Raw genomic sequence first — 26,787 nt, 5'->3', positions numbered from 1 at the left:
AAATTTTGTTTACATTCTTATTTTAGAACAATAAATTGAATGAAATTCTTCTTCAATAGATAGAGTTCTTGCTGGGTTGGGATGATGCTTAATTTTAAGCATTTTATCCTACACTTTATATTCAACAGCATTCCCAGCAGAGGCACTTAAAGAAAACTGGGAGAATGATGCACTGTTCTCTTTGAGGCATCATAATAAATTATATGTATGGATTTAATATTTTGTTTTCCACTGACATTGCATGTTTTTTTCTCTGTGTGTGTGAGTATAACTCTGCATCTGTTCTTAGAAGAACCAGTATCTTCTGTTCATTGACAAAATTAGTGAGCTGTGAAATGAATTAATTAACAATAGGAAGCCAAGAGATTACTGAATTTGTCATCACACAACACAACCACAGAGTTAACTTCTATAATGCCCTCCGTACAAATTAATCCCAACTCACTTTACAATAAAACAAAACATTAAAATTGTAAAACCACTCTTAACTGCTAGAGACCATAAGCTGGTACTAAAAGAGATAACACGCGTTTAGATGTAAATGGGTCTCCCGTGGTGACATTTCCAAACTAAAAAGGGGAATAATTCTTCTGTTTAAAATGGGTTGTAGAACAACCTCATGCAGTGTTTAAAACACCTGGAGTTGCTCTCACATGATAGCTTTGTAAAAACATCAGGACCCAAAATGATTCACCAACTTATATTTCAAAGTGCTTTTGAGACTAATGCAAAACCATTGTGAGAGCCAAGTATCTTTTGAATCCTGACATTATGATGGTGAATATGCTTTATGTAAGTAGAGTTTCTAGAAGCAGCATTTTATGCAATTTAAAAGTTAGGAGACAAGCACAAAGTAACAATAACAACAACAGATCCAAATCTTTCTAAAAATCTCAGCTTCTTCCACTATGTTACCTTAACGTACTTTGCACTAATAAATCCAGGTTCCAATGACAAATGTGGAAGATATATGCTCTGACAAAATTCTGCATCAGTTTGATCCAAATTCTATGGCAAGAATGCTCCACTCTTCCACCAAAAATGCCTCCATTATGCAGTATATGTCTTGGGGATCATATTTTCACATTTTCACACACACCTATTTTCATGGACTACATTAATAGATAAGTAGGGAAAGAACATGCAGTAGATGATGCTGCTAGGAGCAAGGAAGATTTTTTTTTTAAAAAAGAATGTGGTCATGTACAGGTAGTGTTTGACTTATGCCCACAACAAGTGAGACAGTTGCTAAGTGAATCTTGCTCCATTTTACAAGTTTTCTTGCCACAGTTGTTAAGTGAATCACTGCAGTGGTAAGTTAGTAACCTGGTTGTTAAGTGAATCTGGCTTCCTCATCAATTTTGCTGGTCAGAAGATTGCAAAGGGTGATCACATGATGGCGGGACACTGCAACTGTCATAAATAGGAGTCAGTTGCCGAGCATCTGAATTTGGATCACCTGGCCCTAGGGATGCTGCAACAGTCATAAATCACTTTTTGGTGCCGTTGTAACTCCAAATGGTCACTCAGTGAAATGTTCTAAGTTGAGGACTACCTGTATTGCATTGGTGGCAGGAGAAAGAACAATGCTTTCCCTCTGTCTTTCCTGGTGTTCTTGTTCCAACTATGGATAATTATTAAATTATGATCTCCCAAACCCAGGTTTGTATAGCCAATAACAAAAAAACTTGGGGAAATGTTGCCTGAATTTTATCTAGAAAGATTGCTGGCTGGGCCTGCTGAGAAATGAAAAAAGCTGAAAAGGTTTTATTCTTAAAGCAGCAGGTGGTAGCTAAGTGGACAAGGGGTGACAAAAGGGTTGTTTTCAATGGTCAGAGATAATTTGGTTCATAAAAATAGTTTAGTAAAATTCTGAGGCTTTGAAACTCGATTTCCAAAGTCATCTGGCAGTATCAATTTTTCCCACCACATATTTTCCATATTAATTATACAACCTTGATACTGCTTCATTGTATTTCCAATGCTGTGGAGAAGTGTCAGTATGATATATATATATATCTTTGGTCATTCGGGTTTTTCCCCACGTAGAATTGAAGGTACTCATGATAACATCACATGACATCACCACCAAGGTGGCTTAAGAGGCAAATAACACTGCCTAATATGCAATCAGCCCAGGTTCGAATCTCAGAAGGGTATAGCTGACTGATGAAGACTAAAGAGTCAGAAATGCATTTCAGTTTCCCTTTAATTCTTTGTTAGTAATTTACACAAATATATGAACTGTCCAGTGTGACTACAGCCTGTTCGATGGCCTTCAAGATAGGCTGAAAACAGGAAATAAAGATTTGCCCCATGTTTGGGGCCTAGCAAGGTAATCTAAATAGTTAACATTTGAAACATATATATACATATATATATATATGTGTGTGTGTGTGTGTGTGTGTATACACACATAGATATATACATATATATACATATACATACATATACACACACGCACACACACACACACACACACACACACATATCTTCCCTTGCAAAAAAAAGCTAACAGAGCGAGAGAGACCTTGTGGCTTAAGAGGCAAATAACACTGCCTAATATGCAATCAGCCCAGGTTCGAATCTCAGAAGGGTATAGCTGACTGATGAAGACTAAAGAGTTAGAAATGCATTTCAGTTTCCCTTTAATTCTTTGTTAGTAATTTACACACACACACACACACACACACACACACACACACACACACACACACATATATATATATATATATATATATATATATATATATATATATATATATATATATATATATATATATATATATATATATATATATATATATATATATATAAATTGCATTTTGAGGTTTCTGCTGAAAATTCCATAAAATAATATCCAGGCAAGGATAGCTGAACCGTTCTAGATTTTGAAAGAGCTGACTTCAAAAATGGCAAAGAATAGGGGGATTCTATGGATGGAAATCCTACAAGGGGAAAAAAGTGCACGGGTTTATAAAACTCTGAAAAATTAGAAAATAAAAGGCCAAATTAAAAAAAAAGAAAATAGAGAAAGAAAAACAAGACACTCTTGACAATGACAATTCACTTCATATAGATGAGTGCAGGATGTTTGGGAAACTGAAAAATGAGAAAATAAAGGCCCAAATAACAACAAAATAGAGAAAGAAAAAAAGACAATTCACTTCATATGGATGAAATAAATATTCTACTCTGCTCTACTCTTCTCTATTCTGTTCTATTTTATTCTATTCTATTTTCTTTTTGAATTTGGATTTTTGTTTTGCTTCTTATTGTTTTTAGAAAACAAGCTTTGTAAAACTCAATAAAATCAAATTTTAAAAATACAGATGAACTAAATCCAAGTAGCAAAATTGAGCAATATAAACATTTTTTGTTATTTCTGTTAATGGGTAAAGTAAATATACGATCAATCAGATTAATAATTCAGAAATTGTTATTGTGGGTTGTTATGAATATTACTCAACCAGACAAAGTTGCCATGGAATTATATTTTATTGATTCACTATGTTAAAATGAATAGAATAAAATATAAAAGAATAGAGCTGGAAGGGACCTTGGAGGTCATCTAGTTCAACCCCCTGCTCAAACAGGAAAACCTATACCAGGGGTAGGCAACCTCGGCTCTTTTATGACTCATGGACTTCAACTCCCAGAATTCCTGAGTCAGCTGACTCAGGAATACTGGGAGTTGAAGTCCATGAGTCATAAAAGAGCCGAGGTTGCCTACCCCTGACCTATACCATCTCAGACAGGTGAATGTCTAATCTCTTCTTAAAAATCTCCAGTGATGGAGTGCCCACAATTTCTGGGGGTGAGCTGTTCCACTGGTTGATTGTTCTCAAAGTCAGGAAATTTCTCCTTAATTCCAGGTTGCTTCTCTCGTTCATCAGTTTCCAACCATTGTTTCTCATCCTTTCCTCTAGGGCTTTGGTGAACAACCTGGCCCCTTCTGCTTGTGGCAGCCCCTTAGATACTGGAACATTGCTATCTCTAGAAAAGAGTTTTTGAGTAAGGGAAATGAATGATATGCATTCCACTAGATACTGGATTTACTGAATTACAGAATAACAGAGTTGGAAGGGACCTTGGAAGTCTTCTAGTCCAGGGATGTCAAACTGCCAGCCCACGGGCCAGATGCATCACGTGGAAGCCGCACCCACTCCATTGCCGGCAATGGCAAAACAGTCCCAATACATTGTGCAACGTCACGTGGTGATGCAAATTTGACATATCTGTTCTAGTCCAACCCCCTGCTTAAGCAAGAGACTCTATATGATTCCAGTCAAATGGCTGTCCAATCTCTTATTTTATTCTTCATGTAAAAGAAATGTATTGCCTTGATATACAAATGAAGGCATGATAGTTATTTATTTATTAGAACTCTTTCATTTTGCACAATTAAAAGTGGCATAGATAGTACTCCCTCCTTTTATTTTCCTCACAACCATAATTCTATGAGATGGATTGGTCTGAGAAAAAGTGACTTTATTATCTATATTCCTGTCTGTCCGCCTGCCTGCCTGCCTGCCTTCATCATAATGATATGTTGAATGCAGAAGTCATGAGATAAATAATCCCTTCTAATGAAAAATGCCAAATTTGCAACAGATATAAGTATAATTTAGAGCTGACTATATCAATAGTCCACTTGATGTACAAAATATACTATTTAATAGATCTCTGTTGTGTTATTGAAGCTCATCCTTCAGGGATAATGTTGGATAACACAAAATGTACGAATATTAGTTCTGCATTCATTATGAAAATTAATCTCTTGAAAGACTATAAAGAAAGCACAACCCAATTTGTTTGCTGGAATTAGATAACACAGACTTGTTACAATTTCAACTTTCAGCTTTCTGCATATAGTACAGTACTGAAAAAGCCATTAGCTAGCTGTTAACTCCCTCTAGCAGATAAGAATTCATGTTGATTAATTGTTTCTAGATTCAACTGAGATATTACACAGATCTTCAAAGTGGTGCTTTGCTTTAATGGAGATTTTAAGTGCCTACATAAAGTCCTTCAAGTGACTAAGTGCTACCACTTTGCCTTAGTTGACAAAACTGCTTCTGCGCATGCACAAAAGCTATTGGTGAGCTCGATCAGATGAGTGAGGCCCATCCCTCAAATATTCATCAAGACAAAGAAAAGAGCCTCTTCAATACACTAGAAAAATGTCAAGAAGGAATAATATATTTCTCTAAGAAAAAGCACTTCCTTAAGTTGTGTTAGCCCCCCCTCGCCGAGTAGAGGAAATTAGAAAACAGCTTCACAGGAAGACCAGAAATGGGCTGTAAATGACAGAATTTTGATTATACTCCTCTCCTTCCAGTGAATCAAGGAGGGACTTGCATGAGCCACTTCCAAGTATTATTTTGTTTCTCAAGACTTTCTCCTTTTACCTTGGTAACGGTTCTTGCTTATTTTTGTCAAAATCATCTCCTTTACTCTCTACAGGCAGGTCACATATGGTATATTGAAATTATATTACTTGTATCAATGGTTCACTTCAATTAAACTAAGACAAAAGCACTACAGTACTGGTATTATATTGCATAATATCTTCCTGGTTGTTTTCAGCGGATTATTTTATAACAAAATGTTTGAAGTTAGTATTTGTTTGAAGTTAACATTTTCTCAATTTATCAATTCTAATAAAATTAAGCCAAATGTTGTCTGAAAATTAAAAAGAATATACTTTTGAATATGTATTTGTACTTTAGTGAAATTCAGTGATAACTATGGTTTGTTGTTGCTATTTTTTTCAAGTCACTAAACTTTTGGCAAAAATAGATTCAAAAAAATGTTAAAGTAACTTTCCTGATACAGGCAGTGGCGTAGCGTGGGGGGTGCAGGGGGGGCCGGCCGCACCGGGCGCAACATCTGGGGGGGCGCGCTCACACTGAGCTGCTCAGGGAGCCCCAAGGGCTGCCCAGAGTTGGCTTGGCGTGACAGAAACACCATATTAACACTAAAAGCACGCGCGCTGCCCAGCGTGCAATCGTATCTGTAACAGCCGTTTTGTTCTCTTAATAACAGGAATAATTACACCCCGCCCCTTTGTCCCGAGAGACACGTGGTCTCGATTGTGGCTTGCAGTAGACTCGCGGCGGGGGGCTGCAGCACACCTCGTCGTTTACCAGCCCTCGGAACTGTTTGGCGGAGTGTCCAGCGCTGCTCGCCGTTTGTAATAAACAGGGGTCTTCAAACTTGGCCCTTTTATGACTTGTGGACTTCAGCTCCCAGAATTCCTCAGCCAGGCTGAGAGGAGCTGAAGTCCACAAGTCATAAAAGGGCCAAGCTTGAAGACCCCTGGTAATAATAAAGAATGAGGCCCGCAGACGGCGAGAAGGCTGAAAGGGGCGTCGCTCGCTCCCGAAGACAAACTTAAATCTTCCTTGAGCTGGTTTTCGCTGCGCGCGGGCGCGCGCAAAAGAGAGAGAGAGAAAAAAAGAGATCTCCGAAGGGAACCAGGGAGGGGGAGGGGCGGCCTGGCGGAATGCGCCTTGTTCTAATTGTGGAATATAGGGCAAGGCTTCCGTTCCGCCCCCGCCCCGCCCCCGCCCCCCCCCCCAGCCTGAGCCTGCCTTGCGTGGCTGGTGGCTCTCCTGCGGTAATTGCAGCAGAATCCCAAGCAGACATTTCTTCCTCTAGGGCAGCGTTTCCCAACCTTAGGAACTTGAAGATGCGTGGACTTCAACTCCCAGAATTCCCCAGCCGGCTGGCTGGGGAATTCTGGGAGTTGAAGTCCACGCATCTTCAAGTTCCTAAGGTTGGGAAACACTGCTCTAGGGAATGTGGCGGAGTTTTCTAACCTCGCGGGGAAGGGGTAAATCGGACCTCCTTTGTCTGCTTGGTGTGTTAGGACCAGTGGCGTAGCGTGGATAAGCAGCGTCTGGGCAGAAAATAGGTCGGGCGCCGCAGCAAGTATGAATTCCTGGGGTTCAGCCTAAGCAGGCAAAGCTGCAGGGTGGGTTGGTTGGCTTTTCCGGCTTTGGAATAACCTTGGGAAGCTGAGGCATTGTAAGTTGGAAGTCATTGTTTGTTGCCTAACATGTTGGGTCACCCCACACCACATGCTAAGCCATAAACCGTGGTTGGTATCCAGGGTTTAGGACAAGATGGAGAAAACTAGCCAATTATGGGATCATAAATCTTGATGAAGCCCATCATCGCTCCATGTGATGTATGCACTCAATCTACAAACGTAGTCCAAGCCTATTCACATCTGTTGTAAGGTCATTCTCTCGTGGGGTTTATCTTGACATCCACTAAGAGTGGAACAAACATGCCCCATTAACCATTTTCAACGCCATGTCCTCTCTTTGTCTCATCCTAAATCACAGCTGAGGCACCTTAAAGTTGCCTTGTTTCAGTTTTAAACTAGCATTTTCCCTCTTCTCCAGAGACCCTTTTTTGCCTTGAACCTAACTCAGGGGTAGGCAACCTTGGCTCATTTATGACTCATGGACTTCAACTCCCAGAATTCCTGAGCTAGTGGAAGAGACTCGAGTGCTAAAATCCACAGGTTAGGGGGCGCAAATTACTTGCCTTGCCCCGGGTGCTGACAACCCACGCTACGCCACTGGATACAGGTTTCCAGTAAGCTTTGTCATAGCAACAGAATATTTATATTTCTATAATCAGATTAGGTAAGAACATACTGCACAGAGATAAAGCAGATTCAATAGCAATTCCTACCAGTGCTTTGTTTCTAAAAAAAAAAAAAGGTGCCGGAACTCAGAGGTGCTGTCACTGGGAGCGATGCCGGTGTCTTGCTATGGCGTCGCCACCTGTCCTTTGCACCTCCACCCCTGTGGCTTGGAGCCACATGCCGCAGGGATTCCCCTCACCACAGCTGCGTTTGCCATGCTGAGACCTGTGCTGAGCCCCCACCCGGAGCTGCTCCGAACCCTGACCCAGAGCTGTGTTCCTCATGGCAGTGGTCTCCGGTGCCAAACAGCTGATGGCCTCTGGCACCGGCACTCATTCACTTACTGCCCCGTTGCTTCCAAATGCAGTAAGTGAGGGAGGGAGCAAGTGGCGTTTGGAAGCGTTTGTAACCAATGGGGCAGTAAGTGAGTGAGTGAATGAGCAAATGGCATTTGGAAGCGACAGCGCAGTAAATGAGTGAGTGAGCAAGAGGCCTTTGAAAGAGATGGAATGAGTGGGGGAGAGACTGAATGAGGTGCCTTTGAAAGAGACGGAGGAGTGAGTGAGAGCGACTGGAAGCTTTTGTGATCAAAGTGTGAGTAAGTGGGGGGGCTTTAAAAAGGGAAAAGTGACGGGGAGAAGAGAAAAAGAAAAGGCACTGACTTCTGACTTCTTCTGTTACCGGAGTAGAAGGAAGCATTAACATTGAACCTCAACTTTTTGCTTTTCTATAATATTATAAACTAGCCATTTCTATAACAATAAATGAATCTAACCAATGAAACCCAAAATACCCCCCCTTTTTTTAGTCATCAAGTTTTTGACACCTTGTTAAGCACTGGTGGTGCTTGAATATTGTCATGTCCTAAAAGTGGTACAATTTCTGAAAAGGTTGAAAAGCCCTGATGTAAATGCAGCCTAAATTGTTTATTGCCATCCTATTTGCAAATAATATCTTACTTATCTAGTTGAGATGGTGTAGTTGGACAGCAGGGAGGGGTGCAAAGTTCCTGCCTTCACTGCAGACAACTTGCCTGTGCAACGTTTGCCGGCCGGGTCTTTTGGCATGCTCAGCAGCAATTCCTATTGGCTTTCAAAAGCCAATAGGCCAGGCGAAGGCAACCTTGGCTCTTGTATGACTTGTGGACTTCAACTCCCAGAAGATGTTACATAACACAACATCAACTGGAAGATGTTAAACTGTCCTTCTGTTTCTTTCCTTCCCAAAAATTGTGTTAATGAGTCCTCTTTAAGCTCGGTTGATCAGCTTGTCCTGGATTGTTTTGCCGCAAAACAGAATGGTTTGCAAGTTGCAGTTGTGATATATCTCATTTTAGATATATCACATATAATTGAAGATTGTAATTAGTTGTGTGTGCACGTTCAGCAAGTGTTAGGTATTTGTGCTGGCATTTCTAGGCCTCTTTTCAACCACATCCAGAAAAATTTGTAACAAACATTGGAATTCTCAAGGCCATGTTTGGTATTTCCCAGCAATCTGTTACTGGAAGGAAAAAGCAATCCCTGCTGCGATACAGATCCCAGAGAAGCATTTGCATGTATGCAGGTATTCTTAGGGTGCCATAGTTATGGATGAAAAATATTGGTTGCAGAGTTGGCATTTCTGGATGTAATACAGATATTTTGGACTTATTTTTGTTTCTTTACATGTTTGATATTTTTAAAAAGGCATATGCTACTGACTACACTTATGCACATATGTAACATCTTTTACTAGGATACATGACCACTGCTTGTTCAGAATGTGAAAAGTGAAAGATTGTGACTAAACAAAATTTTTAATGTACAGATAATACCACCAGAAATTATTTTAGCCTTTTTAATAAATGTTGTTACTGATGTTAACTTCACCATGGAAAACATCATATATTGTTACGTATATACTAGGTTAATTATTTAAAGACTGAAGTGCAACATAACTAGATTCTAAATAATCTATTTTTCAAAACACACAACAGTCCAAACAGTAAAAGTAAAGTCTAAATTAAGAATATTTCATTCTTAAGAATTGTTTAATTTAAAATGGTTTAGTTGTAATACAGTATACAAAAGATACTATTTTTTTCTAGCATCAGTTAAATTAGACATATTACATTGAGAAAAATGTTTCTCATTTCTTTCCTGTTACCTTTATTGATTTCATTGCAGAGATGTTAACATAGGAAATGGATTATTTTGTTATCTAATTTTACTTTCCAAAAGACCGAAGCAGATAAAAATGTGAGGTTCTTTCCTGTTGGCTTTTTTGAATTAGCTGTTTTAGATTCTAAAAGTTTAGTTCCTAAAGAAGTAACTTTGTAAATAATTTTAATGTCCTCCTCTAGTGCAGGGTAGGCAACCTGGGCTCTTTTATGACTCAAGGACTTCAACTCCCAGAATTCCTGAGCCAGCATGGCTCAGCTTGGAAACCTCTCTCTTTCCCCTCAGCGTGGCTGGCTCAGGATTTCTGGGAGTCCATGAGTCATAAAAAAGAGTCAAGATTGCCTACCACTGCAATAGGTTTTCGAAAGCCAATAGAGGGAGCTTTTTTTTTTTTTGCAAAAAAAAAAAGGTGCCGGAACGCCATTCTGAGCGTTCTATGAGAAAAAAGCCCTGGTTCCTACCATATCATTCTGATAAAAAAAATCATCCATTAAAAAAAATCACAGTCTGAAAGCACAGACAAAATAAATTTGTTTAATTGCAGCACAATATCTTTGATATTTTTGATTATGTGCCATCAAGCTGTTTTCAATGTTTAGTAACCACATATATAGATTTTCTCTATGATGGTCTTTCTCTAACTTGGTCCTTCAATTCATTGCCACTGTAAATGATTCCTTCTATCTTGCTCTGTTTGTCATTTTCTTCTCTTTCCTTCCACATTAGATATCTCTCCAGAAAGTTAGGTATTTGAGTCCAAAGTAATTTGAGCTTGGTTGTTTGTCCCATAAGTAAAAACTCTGGATTTGTTTGATGATTCATCAGTTTGTTTCTTACTTGTCCAAAGTATTCTCAGGAGTCTTCCCCAACACCAAAGTTCAAAAATGTCAATATTATTCCTATCTTGCCTCAACTTTTACTTTCATAGACTGTAATAGGGAATATAATGTCTTGCAAACTTCTGTAGATATAAACACATCACATTTGAATATCTTTTCCAATGACTTCACGGATTCTATATCAAGTGATAGCCTGCAGAATATTTTTTGACTACTTGTTTCTTTATTGTTGATAATTGATTTTGAAAGGCAGAATCACTATCCACCACTTTGGGAATGCTGTACTAATGTCAGTCCTATGACTTGGGAAGATCTGGAGTTGCTAGCAGTCTAGAGCAGGGGTGTAAAACTACTGGCCTGTGGGCCAGACATGTCATCCAGAAGCCACACCCACCCCATTGCTGGCAATGGCAAAACAGTCCCAATACATCTCACGACGTCAAGTGACATCGCGGGTTTGACATGTCTGGTCTAGAGTATACTTCAATACCATTTGTATATTGTAACAGCATCATGAAAGCCTATGAAACACCTTCAGCTTCAATTTATATTTAACCCAATCCAGTTGAAGTTGTTTTGAGTTGATTTCTCAAACTTCCTACTTTCCCAGGTGTCAAGTTATGTAACAGCATTACATCTTCCTCCTTTTTTGTATGAAACCCCACATTCCATCATAATTCCTGTCCCCCATACCACCTTTCTTGCCAATCTGTTCCTGTTCCCCAAATATACTAGATTGGAAACCTGAGACCACGGGTCATTCATGCCACTATATATGCATCATCTTCCTTCACCAAATTGTTTCCTTTGTAGTGCCAGATAAAGAGGGATCCTCTGGTGTCCTACCTTCCATCTCTACCTGCTGCTGTGAATTCTTATTATTCACAGTTTTGTTTCCAGCAGCTATGATAGATATAGAGATTTGTATAAATCATGGACATTCTAGTGTCCCTGTTTACACTTGCCCTTTGCTCCATTTTTGCCAATTAAATGTTTTGATGCTTAATAAATATAAAGCTTTTTTTCCCCTAGCTGTATTGAGTGGTGCACATGCATTGACTAGAAGTTGCTGGATACAAACTAAACTTGAAATTTCACCCACAGTAATTTTCCAACATTCATTTCATCTAATGTAAGACATAATAAAATTAATACAATCTTTCAGGGTTGCACCACCTAGAGCAGGGGTCTCAAACTGCTGGCCCACAGGCCAGTTGCCTCATATGGAAGCCGCACCCATTCCAGCTCCGGCAATGCAAAAAAAAAGTCACAATACGTCATGACACATCACGTGACATGACAAGTTTGACACCCATGATTTAGAGCAGGCATGTCAAACTCATGATGTCACATGACGTCACACGAAGTATCATGACTTTTTCCCCATTGCCAGCAATGGGGTGGGTGCGGTTTCTGTATGATGCAACCGGCCCATGGGCCAGCAGTTTGACATGCCTGATCTAGAGCTACAAAGTGCTATATTTTTTTTTCAGAAGGCAACTAAACTATTATTTTTTCCTTGAGAAAGAAGAAGAAAATGTTTTGCTTCTCATTCAAGAAGCTTCATGAGTTCTGATGGCTGGGGGATGGAAGGATACTATTCCCGAAAATAAGACCTATCCCGTAAATAAACCTTTGCTTGATTTTTGGGGGTGGGCATAATATAAGCCCTACTCCAAAAATAAGCCCTAGTTTTGGGCTGAGGCACAAACCTAAAAGCAAGTAAGGCGGGGTTGGTGGTGTGGAGCTGCCCCACACACCCCACACCCACCTACCTTGCAGCCAGGCCTCTCTTCTCTGGCCCACTTCTTCTGCAGCATCCCCAGGCTTGCATTTTGCAATCAGAAGCCTTTTTGGAAGGCCACTGCAGCCGAGAAATGAGCTATGGATTCAATCCAAAGCTCGGTTCTGAAAAACTCTGCAGCAGATCCATAGCTCGGTTCTCGGCTGCAGTGACTTTCCAGAAAGGCCTCTGACTGCGATATGCAGGCCAGAGCTCCATTCTCAGTTGCAGAATGAAGCTGTTCCTTCAGCCGCAGAAGAAGTGGGCTGGCTGGGCAGTGCTGGAGGTGAGTGGAAAAGACACACACAGCCCTGAAAAAAAAACCTGGTGCCTCTTTTGGGGGCAACCCCCCCAAAACAAGACCGTGTCTTATTTTCAGGGAAACATGATAGTACCTATCCTTCCTTCCCCCTGCCATCAGAACAGATGTTTCTTAGGTGAGAAACAAAACATTTTCTTCTTTCTCAAGAAAACAAAACAGTCCAGTTGCCTTTTGAAGAAAAAAGGCATCTTTGAGACAACTTTGACTGGATGAGTGAACATCTCCACAGGCACCTAGAGCCTCATGTTACTTCCTTCGGATGCAGTCCCTTCAAACATTGCTACCAAATTGTAATTTTAACATGACTGAATGCATGAAAAAGACATGTATATTTTTCTGCTCCTAAAACATACACAGTTAGTAATAGTAATTACAAAGATTGTTGGCAAGTGATTGGGGGGAAACAGCCTAAAGGAACAAGTTGTCCTGCACCTCCACAGTGTAATAAAATATATAGTCCCTGGAATAATTTCTCTTAATTCTCACTGACTCCTGCATCCATTTTGCTGAGTGAGATTTAATAAATCTTCTGGTCTCAAGATTAAATTTTACTGTTTTATGAACTGTAAAATTGCACTATAAGCCTATTAAAGCTGGTGTTCTCTCACTTCTTGACACACTTAAAACTCTGCCCTGGGGTATAATTAAAAAAGCAGAAAAGATTTTATTTTCATCACTGCAGTTTATCCCAACTGGGGGCAAAATATGAATATCAGCAAGCCTTCAAACAATTTAAAAAAAAAACACTTTCTAATTTGACCCAAGTAGAAAACAGCTATTTTGGAGAGGGGGTAGTTTTTCTCATTAATATTAATATTGATATCATAGGCAACATTATTTTAAGAATACCAATATTTACCCAGTGAATCCTAAGAAATTTGTAAATTTAAGATAATATAAGTTGCAGAATGTTAACTACAAAAATGCCTTCATATCCTCAGAATTTAGAAGAATTGAGACACAGCATAATGAAAAGAAATCTCTCCTTTTAAAAAAGATACTGACTTGATCATCAGAAAGAGACTGGTATCATCTTTTCTGTCTAACTAATTTTATTAAAAGCCATAATTTTTTATAAGCTGCAGATCATGTCATTAGATGTTGTACAGTTTCTGAAATTTGTAGGGTTTAAATTGGGATGAGGAGGGAAGGAAAAGTGGGGGAGGGGAGAGAGAGGAAAATATAGGTTGGTAATACACAGGCAGGTTATATCTGAGACAGATTGCAAATGCCTTATCAGTTAACAGGCATCTGAGTCAGGAAGTTAGTTGAGCTTTACTGCTGTTGATGTGTTTTTCTGTGAGTAGGATCATGTTCTATGTTTGAGCACCAAGGGTTGTATGTTATGGTATACCATTCAGAGTCATATGCTGCCTGGTACATATACCACCTAGAGTCACCCTATGAAATGCATGGCCAAATAAGTAAATAGTCTGAAACTGACTGAAATTCACTGAAATCTTTTGATGCATGCGAGTTCAGCCATTTCTCACATGATAGTGCTTTTGAACTCTCACTCTTTGTTAGAATATTCCAGGATACTGAAATGCTGATATGTTCTTGTTGTGAGTCCTGATGTCAAATTTGTGGACTTCCAGCTATCAAGATCATAATCACTAAGGCCCAACAGTACACCTTGCAATTACACTTGTCGACTTTGTATTGAGCTGTAATTTCTTTGCCTTTGGCAATATATGTACCTACAAATCAGTGGGACAGCCAGAAACACATGTATGGCCTCTCAATATACCAGTACCAACATCTTAACGGCAAGAGGAACACTTTCTTAACTTTCGTTTCCTAAATCTCTTCTTTGACTTGAGATTAATTAATTACATTTTCATCAACAACTCTAATCCACCATGAACTCCAGCCTAGACTTATCAATGGAACAAGTCTACTTCCTTGTTGTCACAATAAAACTACAAAATGGAAATATAAACACACAATATAGGAAATCTATATACATACATGTTTCCAGTTTATGTCTGAATAGACCACAAATCTATCATTTGCGTGGTTTTATGCAGCAGAATAACAGAACAGAACAACAGAGTTGAAAGGGACCTTGGAGGTCTTGAAGTACAGCCCCCTGCTCCAGTAGGAAACCCTATGCTGTTTCAAACAAGTGGCTGTTCAGTCTCTTCTTAAAAGCCTCCAGTGATGGAGCACCCACAACTTCTGAAGGCAAGATCTTCCACTGGTTATTTGTTCTCACAGTTAGGAAGTTTCTCCTTGGTTCTAGGTTGCTTCTCTCCTTGATTAGTTTCCATCCATTGTTTCTTGCCTTGCCTTCTGGTGCTTTGGAGAATAGGTCAACCCCATCCTCTTTGTGGCAGCTCCTTAAATATTGGAACACTGCTATCATATCACCCCTAATCCTTCATTTCACTAGTCTAGTCATACCCAATTCCTGCAACCGTTCTTCTATGTTTTAGTCTCCAGGACCTTAATCATCTTATTTGCTCTTCTCCACAACAACAGCATTTGTTCTGACCCACTTGATAGAGATGCTCAGGTTGCCTGACCTATCCACCCATTTGGGATCAATAGGCAAATCAATAGAACCAAATCAATTTGCAAGGACAACTTATTAAAAGATGACCACAGAAATAGAACAGAAAGCCCCTGCTAGTCACCTACAACTTTCAGCTCAAATTATTTAAAAACATTATTAATTAATAGACACAAGTTTGATATCAGGATTCAGATCAAAGACACAGTAATATCAGAGCATTCGGACATCCCAGGATACTGTTTACCAGACCTCAGTGTAACTGTTTTGGGAAAAATGGAATTTTAAAAGCATCATCAAGTGAGAAATTGCTAAACTTACATAGATCAAAAGGTTCCAGGCAATTTCAAAAGGTCTCTGAAAACATAATGAGTTTTTATTACATTAATATACAGTTCTTAAATAATAAAGTATTACAATCTGTCTCATGTGTAAGATGTGTAACCAATCTATCTTCCCCTCCCTTTCTATCCAATCTTGCTTCACCTCACCCCATTTTAAACCCTACATCAATTTGGTTATGGTATATCTCTGATGACATGAGCTGCACCTCACAAAAACTTTTGACTTTGTATAACATGTTAGTGAAAAAAGATGCTACCAGATTCCTACCTGATTTTTTGGCCACCATAGACCAACACGGCTCTCCTCCTAAAGTAATTGACATCATATACAGCACTATAATATACATACAATATAAATTGTATTTTCAATTTCCATTTAGCATATTGAGATTCTTTAAGTCTGAGTTTAAAAGTAATAGTTCACCTTAAGAAGTAAAGCTATCACTTATTTCAACAGGCAAGAAAGATGTATATTTAAACACTACTAAAATACAAGAACATAGGAATGCTCGGCTTTTTGGTGCTTAGTATTTCTATTATTTTCACAAATTAAATGTTTTGTTAAAATATTAGCAAAATTAGGAAATATCTGATTTGTAGCTTTAACATCTCATCAGAAAAGCCTTAATGTAGCACCCATAGATAGCATAATGAACACACATTACAACAGGAACATAACAGTGCTCATGTTACAATGTTGGACAAAGGAGAATCTTATCAATAATACTGTTTAACTATCAGGAAATTATTTTTAAGAAGGCACTAAAGTGCAATCATCACCATACAGATGACATTTATCTCTCTGGTGTAGGGGGTCATACAGTTTCAAAATGAACAATTAGTAAATTTCCCTATGCTCCTTTCATAAAGAGGCCTTGAATACTTCTGTATCCTCTGAAGAAATCAGTTTTAAAATTAGATTTTCCTATATCACCTTATGTTATTTTCTCCACAACCCTGAATCTCTGAACTAATCAATTTTTCCAAAGTTACACAAAACTACAACCAGATTTCCTATCTTTTGTTCCAATGGCATATACCTCCTCCCTGAAAAGAATTAGCATATTTTTCCAATGCGCCTAAATACCTACAATCATGGCCGAAATTGTTGGCACCCCAGAAATTTTTCCAGAAAATCAAGTATTTCTCACAGAAAAGTATTGCAGGAACACATGTTTTGCTATACACAGGTTTATTCCCTTTGTGTGTATTGGAACACAACAAAAAAGGGAGTAAAAAAAGCAAATTGGACATAATGTGAAACAAAACTCCAAAAATGGGCCGGACAAAATTATTGGCACCCTTTCAAAATTGTGGGTAAACAAGATTGTTTCAAGCACGTGATGCTCCTTTAAACTCACCTGGGGCAAGTAACAGGTGTGGGCAATATAAAAATCACACCTGAAAGCAGATAAAAAGGAGAGAAGTTCACTTAGTCTTTGCATTGTGTGTCTGTGTGTGCCACGCTAAGCATGGACAACAGAAAGAGGAGAAGAGAACTGTCTGAGGACTTGAGAACCAAAATTGTGGATAAATATCAACAATCTCAAGGTTACAAGTCCATCTCCAGAGATCTAGATTTGCCTTTGTCCACAGTACGCAACATTATCAAGAAGTTTGCAACCCATTGCACTGTAGCGAATCTCCCTGGTCGTGGACAGAAGAGAAAAATTGATGAAAGGTTGCAACGCAGGATAGTCCGCATGGTGGATAAGCAGCCCCAAACAAGTTCCAAAGGAATGCAAGCTGTCCTGCAGGCTCAGGGAGCATCAGTGTCAGTGCAAACTATCTGTCGACATTTAAATGAAATGAAACGCTATGGCAGGAGACCCAGGAGGACCCCACTGCTGACAGAGACATAAAAAGGCAAGATTACAGTTTGCCAAAATGTACTTGAGTAAGCCAAAATCCTTCTGGGAAAATGTCTTGTGGACAGATGAGACCAAGATAGAGCTTTTTGGTAAAGCACATCATTCTACTGTTTACCGAAAACGAAATGAGGCCTTACAAAGAAAAGAACACAGTACCTACAGTGAAATATGGTGGAGGTTCAATGATGTTTTGGGGTTATTTTGCTGCCTCTGGCACTGGGTGCCTTGAATGTGTGCAAGGCATCATCAAATCTGAGGATTACCAAAGGATTTTGGGTCGCACTGTAGAGCCCAGTGTCAGAAAGCTGGGTTTGCGTCCGAGATCTTGGGTCTTCCAGCAGGACAATGACCCCAAACATACGTCAAAAAGCACCCAGAAATGGATGGCAAGAAAGCGCTGGAGAGTTCTGAAGTGGCCAGCAATGAGTCCAGATCTGAATCCCATTGAACACCTGTGGAGAGATATTAAAATTGCTGTTGGGAAAAGGTGCCCTTCCAATAAGAGAGACCTGGAGCAGTTTGCAAAGGAAGAGTGGTCCAAAATTCCGGGTGAGAGGTGTAAGAAGCTTATTGATGGTTATAGGAAGCGACTGATTTCAGTTATTTTTTTCCAAAGGGTGTGCAACCAAATATTAAGTTAAGGGTGCCAATAATTTTGTCCAGCCCATTTTTGGAGTTTTGTTTGACATTATGTCCAATTTGCTTTTTTTCCTCCCTTTTTTGTTATGTTCCAATACACACAAAGGGAATAAACCTGTGTATAGCAAAACATGTGATCCTGCAATACTTTTCTGTGAGAAATACTTGATTTTCTGGAAAAATTTCTGGGGTGCCAACAATTTTGGCCATGACTGTATGTACTGTTGTTGCAAAAGGAAGGCATATAAGGAAAGGTTAACAATTGGACAGAGACCTGTTACTGCACTCATTGTATAACTGTCAAGATCTCCATCCAACTGTTAACCTTTTCTTGTTGTCCAGAGCTACAATAATTGGTAAATGTCAATTTGAGATAATACAAATTCAGGCCAAATATAAGTTCACCATATACTGGAGTGAACATTTTTGAAGTGAGTGAATTCTTCATCAAATGCAGACCTTGTGTCCATCATTATTTGCAACTAGTCTTAAAACCACAATCTTATGATTACTGCATATAATTATTTGTTAGGAGAATCTACTTTTGATATACCAAATTTAAAAAGGAAGTTTAATATAGTGTTCCAAAAGACATGTTTCTGGGTGCTCTATATGCACTGCCTCAGAATCCAAGTCTAATGACTAGAAATCCCTACATGTAGCACTAGTTTTTCTTTCCAGGACAATATTTTCTTTAAACAATCACAAATGTTTGGATAAGAGACTCAGCATGAGATACTGGTTCAAAAGATTGACCATGAGAAGGTAAACCCAAGTCTAGTCAATTAAACTCCCTGAATGACTTTGAATCTCTCTGAGTCTAAACTATCTTAGAAGGTTTTGAGGGCTAGACAGCAGCATGTACTGTATAGTATAAATCTAAGAAATAAATAAAAGATATATCAGGAGATAAAATTCGACTTAGGCAGCCATCATTATCGCTATTTTTTTTCCATTTAGGGAAAAGTACAGTTCTGATTACGTTAAAATACTTTATATTCTTCCAGCTTTATGACATAAATTTTATTGATTTTAGAAGTGTGGAATAGAGTGAGAAAATTGCAAAATAAGTATATGGAATCAGGTCCATGGCTCATTCACAAAGATTTTATGCACCAGTGAGAAAGACAGACATCAAATGATAAATGTACTTCTGTTGCCTTGGAAACAGGTTCCACTATTCATACTGAAAGTGTTCATCCAGATCTAAGCACTCAGTCCTTAAAAGAATAGTATAAACTTGCAATATCAAACAGTAAAAATGAAAGGTTGGGTGGAGCTGATGCTAAATGTTTTCATACCTCAATCAGTGCCTATAGAAATATATATGCACATGTGATTAAAAGCCTCCACTAACAGTTTAAGCTGGTATATCAGAAGTACTTGTTACTGAATAGGAATCACTCAGCCATGCTGATTAATGCACTGATAACCTCAAGACTGGTTTACTGTGATGCATTCAATTTGGTGTTGCCCTTGGGATTTGGCCAGTATTTTCATCTAATGCTAGTTTATGACAGGGACATAGGTAACATACACATTATAGCACAACTAAAAGATCTGCATGTGCTCTTGTGCCAGATTTATGATACTGCTTGTAGATGCCAAAGTCCAAAATAATTCAGCACCAGGTCACATTACTGTCCAATTATATCAGTCTTCAGATACTTCAGACTTCAGTCAGAATTTCATAGCTTTTGAACTGCTGCTTGGCAGGGACATAGAATTGGGTCTTCTTTGCAGTGACAGCTATGATCTATATTTTACATGCCTCAAGACCGTTGTTGTTTTTTAAAAAAATCCATCTTTTTACACATTCTTCCTCCAGCTATTAACTCCTCCTAAAGCATAGATTGTAGTAGATTGGTTTTAGTTTTTTTTTAACTTTGAGTTTTATTCAGTTTAATAATACTTAGTCCATACCGTTTTCTTCAAAAAAAATGATCTTTTTTAGCTTTTATAAACAAATTTGTAATGAACAGAAATTGATTGATTATGTACTATCAGTTCAATATCAACTCTTATTGACTACATAGATTTTTTCCAGTGCAATCTGTCCCTGATAGTTTATGTCTTCCAGTGATGCACCCATCATCACTATAATTAAGTCCATCCATGTTACTGTTTATTTCTTCCCATTTATTTCCACTTTTCCTGGTTTCATGGACTTCTCCAGAGAGCTACAGTAGGTCTTCTTATGATTATGCAGAAGAATAGAAATGCCATTATAATAACTAAATAAATATAATGCATTCACTAAGCTTGTCTATAGAAATACTTTAGAGCCAACTTGTAGATCTCCTATACATCACAATGTGTTGATGATTTATTAATTAAACCAATGCTCTATCTGTAACTGTGTACATGTGCATCTACAAAAATGCATATATACAAACAAATAATGAGAGGGAGAGATTCAAAACAATTTCAAAATACTATATTCCTCTGTAGTGGAAAATGAAAAGAGTAAAGACTAAAGTTAATTCCATAGCTGGGATCAATGTAAGAGCACACCTTGTCCCATAGACCCAGTAAATACTGTAAGGTAAAGGTAAAGGTTCCCCCGCACATGCATGCTAGTCGTTTCCGACTCTAGGGGCTGGTGCTCATCTCCGTTTCAAAGCCGAAGAGCCAGCGCTTGTTCGAGGACGTCTCCGTGGTCATGTGGCCGGCATGACTAGACGCCAAAGGCGCACAGAACGCTGTTACCTTCCCACCGCAGTGGTCCCTATTTTTCTACTTGCATTTTTACGTGCTTTCGAACTGCTAGGTTGGCAGAAGCTGGGATGAGTAACAGGTGCTCACTCTGCTACACGGCACTCGGGATTCGACCCGCCAAACTGCCGACCTTCCGATCGACAAGCTCAGCATCCTAACCCACTGAGCCACCACGTCCCTTATAGTAAATACTGTAAATCTCCAAAAAGAGACAAAACAATATTGAGATAGGTTCCTTGCATAGGTGAACAATAAACTATTTATGATTTTAAAGGTAACCATTAATATTTTCAAGCATGCTGAAAAACAACTTGCAACCTAAGTGTTCTCACTGAGGAAAATAAAGCTATTTCTGCATCAAAACCTTGCCAAAAATCAATGTCCTTATCAAACGGATTCAAATGGATTTTCCTAATCATTCAGAAATGGCTTTGAATCTTGTTTTTATAGGATCAGCATATCCATCTACTTCAGCTCGGTTGTTTTCCACTTTTCCCTAAAGTCTGACCCAGTCCCATGATTCTTGCTTTTATCATCTTATAGGCAATCATTGCTTTATCTATGAGAACCACTAAGTGATTTTCTAACTGGAAGTCAATACCAATCAAAAGAGTGAATTACATCAGCATGGGAAGGATTTCATAGACTAATACTATCAAAATGATCAATAATCCTGAAGAATGCTTATTAATCACAGCATTTTATAGATAAGTCAAACGAAGGCTAAAAGAATGTCTATTCTTCATCCTCTCACCATCAAAAGCAGAGGAAGAAATAAAAAAAATATTTTGCATTACTCACGTTCATTAGATAACACCATCAGAAAAAGCAGTGATCTGGCATCTCGTATATAAGAATTACTGAAAGGCAGAATTACTGTAGTATTGTGTATCTTTTAAATAGGAGAAATAGAGTTTAATATTTTAATACTTTGTATATGGACACTTCTACACACAGGCCTCTATTTGAAAATTCAAGCTGCTTTAGGATGAAACAAATGGAAAAGAAGCAGAAAAGAACTTGAACAAAATTCAGGCTTCCATGAATGGCAAGAGTATTGGTAGAACAAGTTAGAAGATAGCGCTTCTAATGGGCTGGAGCTGTATGAGTGTTTTGTTTACAAATCCAGGTTCTATATCTGAGCAGCCTGTCTCATCATGGGCGGTCTTGGTGATGTCATCTGGGAGGAGTTTGATCCTGTGACTCTGGAAGAGGTGGACAGGATTATGGGGAAGCTGAGCTCCACCACATGTTTATTGGACCCGTGTCCCTCCTGGCTGGTTTATTCGGCTCGGGAGGGGACACGAGGCTGGCTTCAGGCAGTGATAACTGCTTCTTTGAGTGAGGGCAGTTTTCCCGCCGCCTTGAAGGAGGCGGTGGTTACACCCCTCCTCAAGAAGCCTGCCCTGGACCCAGCTGTTTTAAACAACTATCATCCGGTCTCCAAACTTCGCTTTCTTGTGAAGATTGTTGAGAGCGTGGTGGCGCATCAGCTTCCTTTGTTCCTGGAAGAAGCTGATTATCTGGACCTGTACCAATTGGGCTTCAGGCCCGGGTACAGCACGGAGACAGCATTGGTCGCGCTGGTGAATGATCTCTGGCGGGCTCGGGACAGGGGTTGTTCCTCTGTCCTAGTCCTATTAGACCTCTCAGCGGCTTTTGATACCATCGACCATGATATCTTACTGCGGCGTCTCAGGGGCTTGGGAGTGGGAGGCACCGTTTTACGGTGGTTCTCCTCCTACCTCCTGGGACGTTCACAGTCAGTGTTGGCAGGAGGGCAGAGGTTGGCCTCGAGGCCTCTCATTTGTGGAGTTCCTCAGGGGTCGGTCCTCTCGCCTCTCCTGTTCAACATCTATATGAAGCCGCTGGGTGAGATCATTTGTGGTTTTGGGGTTGGGTATCATCAATATCCCCTTCACGGATTACTGCCTTGTCGTGGCGAAGGGGCTTGCGTAATTCAATAAAGCTATGAGCTATGCCGTGCAGGGCCACCCAAGACGGAAAGGTCATAGCAGAGAGTTCTGACAAAACGTGATCCACTGGAGAAGGAAATGGCAAACCACTCCAGTATCTTTGCCATGAAAACCCTATGGACAGTACCAAAAGGCAAAACGATATGACGCTGGAAGATGAGCCCCTCAGGTCGGAAGGCGTCCAATATGCTACTGGGGAAGAGCAGAGGGCTAGTACTAGTAGCGCCAGAAAGAATGAAGCGACTGGGCCAAAGCCGAAAGGACGCTCAGCTGTGGATATGTCTGGTGGTGAAAGGAAAGTCCGATGCTGTAAAGATTTTTTCTCCATAGGAACCTGGAATGTAAGATCCATGAATCAAGGAAAGCTGGACGTGGTCAAACAAGAGATGACAAGACTAAACATCGACATCTTAGGTATCAGCGAACTAAAATGGACAGGAATGGGTGAATTTAATTCAGATGACCATCAGGTATACTACTGCGGGCAAGAATCCCTCAGAAGAAATGGAGTAGCCTTCATAGTCAATAAAAGAGTAGGAAAAGCAATACTGGGATACAATCCTCAAAATGACAGAATGATCTCAGTTCGAATCCAAAGCAAACCATTCAATATCACAGTAGTCCAAGTCTATGCCCCAACCACCGGTGCTGAAGAGAATGAAATTGACCGGTTCTATGAAGCCCTACAGCACCTTATAGAACTAACACCCAAAAATGATGTCCTTATCATCATGGGGGATTGGAATGCTAAAGTAGGAAGCCAAAAGATAACTGGAATAACAGGCAAGTTTGGCCTTGGAGTACAAAATGAAGCAGGGCACAGGCTGATAGAATTTTGTCAAGAGAATACGATGGTCATAGCAAACACTCTTTTCCAACAACCCAAGAGACGGCTTTACACATGGACATCACCAGACGGTCAACACAGAAATCAGATTGACTATATGCTCTGCAGCCAAAGATGGAGAAGCTCTATACAGTCAGTAAAAACAAGACCAGGAGCTGACTGTGGCTCAGACCATGAGCTTCTTGTTGCAAAGTTTAGGCTTAAACTGAAGAAAGTAGGGAAAAGCGCTAGGCCAGTCAGCTATGAATTAAATCATATCCCTGTTCAATATACAGTAGAGGTGACAAATAGATTTAAGGAATTAGATCTGATAGACAGAGTGCCTGAAGAACTATGGACAGAGGTTCGCAACATTGTACAAGAGGTAGCAACCAAAACCATCCCAAAGAAAAGGAAATGCAAGAAAGCAAAATGGCTGTCTGAGGAAGCTTTGCAAATAGCTGAGGAAAGGAGGGAAGCGAAAGGCAAGGGAGAAAAAGAAAGATACGCCCAATTGAATGCAGAATTCCAGAGACTAGCTAGAAGAGATAAGAATGCCTTCTTAAATGAACAGTGCAAAGAAATAGAAGAAAACAATAGAATAGGGAGGACCAGAGATCTTTTCAAGAAAATTGGAGAGATGAAAGGAACATTTCATGCAAAAATGGGCATGATAAAGGACCAAAATGGCAGGGACCTAACAGAGGCGGAAGAGATTAAGAAGAGGTGGCAAAATTACACAGAAGAACTATACAAGAATGAGCTTAACGTCCCTGATAATCACAATGAGGTGGTCACTGACCTCGAGCCAGACATCCTAGAATGTGAAGTGAAGTGGGCCTTAGAAAAGCTGAGCAACAACAAAGCTAGTGGAGGTGACAGTATTCCAGCTGAGCTATTCAAAATCTTAAAAGAGGATGCAGTAAAAGTGCTACACTCAATTTGCCAGCAAATTTGGAAAACTCAACAGTGGCCACAGAATTGGAAAAGATCAGTTTACATTCCAATTCCAAAGAAAGGCAGTGCCAAAGAATGTTCAAACTATCGCACCATTGCACTCATTTCTCATGCTAGTAAAGTTATGCTTAAAATTCTACAAGTTAGACTCCAGCAGTATGTGGATCGAGAACTACCAGAAGTACAGGCAGGATTTCGAAGAGGCAGAGGAACTAGAGATCAAATTGCCAACATACGCTGGATCATGGAGAAAGCTAGGGAGTTCCAGAAAAACATCTACTTCTGCTTCATTGACTATGCTAAAGCCTTTGATTGTGTGGATCATAACAAACTCTGGCAAGTCCTTAAAGAGATGGGCATACCAGACCATCTTATTTGTCTCTTGAGAAACCTATATGCGGGCCAAGAAGCAACAGTGAGAACTGGACACGGAACCACTGATTGGTTCAAAATTGGGAAAGGAGTCCGGCAAGGCTGTATACTGTCGCCTTGCCTATTTAACTTATATGCAGAGCACATCATGAGAAAGGCAGGGCTAGATGAATCAAAAGTTGGAATTAAGATTGCCGGAAGAAACATCAACAACCTAAGATATGCAGATGATACCACTCTAATGGCAGAAAGTGAAGAGGAACTAAAGAGCCTCTTGTTGCGAGTGAAGAAGGAGAGTGCAAAACTTGGGTTGAAACTAAACATTAAGAAAACCAAGATCATGGCATCCGGCCCTCTCAATTCCTGGCAAATAGATGGGGAGGAAATGGAGGTAGTGACAGATTTTATTTTCCTGGGCTCCAAGATCACTGCAGATGGGGACTGTAGCCAAGAAATTAAAAGACGCTTGTTCCTGGGGAGGAAAGCAATGGCAAATCTAGACAGCACACTAAAAAGCAGAGACATCACCCTGTCAACAAAAGTGCGTATAGTCAAGGCTATGGTCTTCCCAGTTGCAATGTATGGCAGTGAAAGCTGGACCATAAGAAAGGCTGAGCGCCAAAGAATTGAAGCCTTTGAACTGTGGTGCTGGAGAAGACTCTTGCGAGTTCCTTGGACTGCAAGGCGATCAAACCGGTCAGTCCTAGAGGAGATCAACCCTGACTGCTCTTTAGAAGGCCAGATCCTGAAGCTAAAACTCAAATACTTTGGCCACCTAATGAGAAGGAAGGACTCACTGGAGAAGAGCCTAATGCTGGGAAAGATTGAGGGCAATAGAAGAAGGGGACGACAGAGAATGAGGTGGCTGGATGGAGTCACTGAAGCAGTAGGCGTGAGCTTAAATGGACTCCAGAAGATGGTAGATGACAGGAAGGCCTGGAGGAACGTTGTCCATAGGGTCGCGATGGGTCGGACACGACTTCGCAACTAACAACAACAATCATCAATATGCTGATGATACCCAGCTTTTCATCTCTACCCCAAACCACCCCAGTGATGCCCTCGATGTGATGTCCCATTGCCTGGAGGCGGTTCGGGTCTGGATGGGGAGGAACAGGCTTCGGCTCAACCCCGACAAGACTGAGTGGCTGTGTGTGCCGGCATCTCGGGAAATTCAGATTATTCCATCTCTAACCATGGGGGGTGAGATATTACCCCCCATAGATAGGGCTTGCAACTTGGGTGTCCTGCTAGACTCACAGCTCTCTTTGGAAGATCATATAGGAGCTGTGACTAGGGGGGCCTTCACCCAGGTTCGCCTGGTGCGCCAGTTGTGGCCCTATCTGGACCAAGATGCCTTGCGTACAGTCACTTATGCGCTCGTGACCTCCCGTTTGGACTACTGCAATGCTCTCTACATGGGGCTGCCCTTGAGGACTACTCAGAGGCTTCAGCTGGTGCAGAATGCAGCCACGCGAGTGGTGGTGGGGGTTTCCCGATACTCCCATGTAACACCTCTACTCCGCGAGCTGCATTGGCTTCCGGTTGCCCTCTGGGTAAGATTCAAGGTGCTGGTAATGACCTATAAAGCCCTAAATGGCATGGGTCCAGATTACCTACAGGAGCACCTGCTGCCGGTATCAACTTCCCTTCGTCCAGTGCACTCCCACAGAGAGGGCCTCCTTAGGGTGCCATCGGTCAAAGAGTGTTGACTGGTGACCCCAGGGGGAGGGTGTTCTCTGTGGGCATGCCAGACCTTTGGGACCGTTTACTGGTTGAGCTCCGGATGGCTCCCGACCT

At 40.2% G+C, this 26,787-nt stretch overlaps 1 protein-coding gene across 1 annotated transcript in view; it reads right to left on the bottom strand.

Moving 5' to 3' along the window:
• GRIK2 (glutamate ionotropic receptor kainate type subunit 2) overlaps positions 1-26,787 on the bottom strand; it is a gene marked incomplete at both ends in the record, with an annotated part of 565,573 nt that overhangs the window by 236,866 nt on the left and 301,920 nt on the right. The gene's annotated exons all lie outside the window — the stretch shown is intronic.

Source organism: Vipera berus (assembly GCF_964194415.1).
Source record: "Vipera berus genome assembly, chromosome: 1".
Lineage (NCBI taxonomy): Eukaryota > Metazoa > Chordata > Lepidosauria > Squamata > Viperidae > Vipera > Vipera berus.
This window is presented reverse-complemented; position numbering and strand designations above follow the sequence as displayed.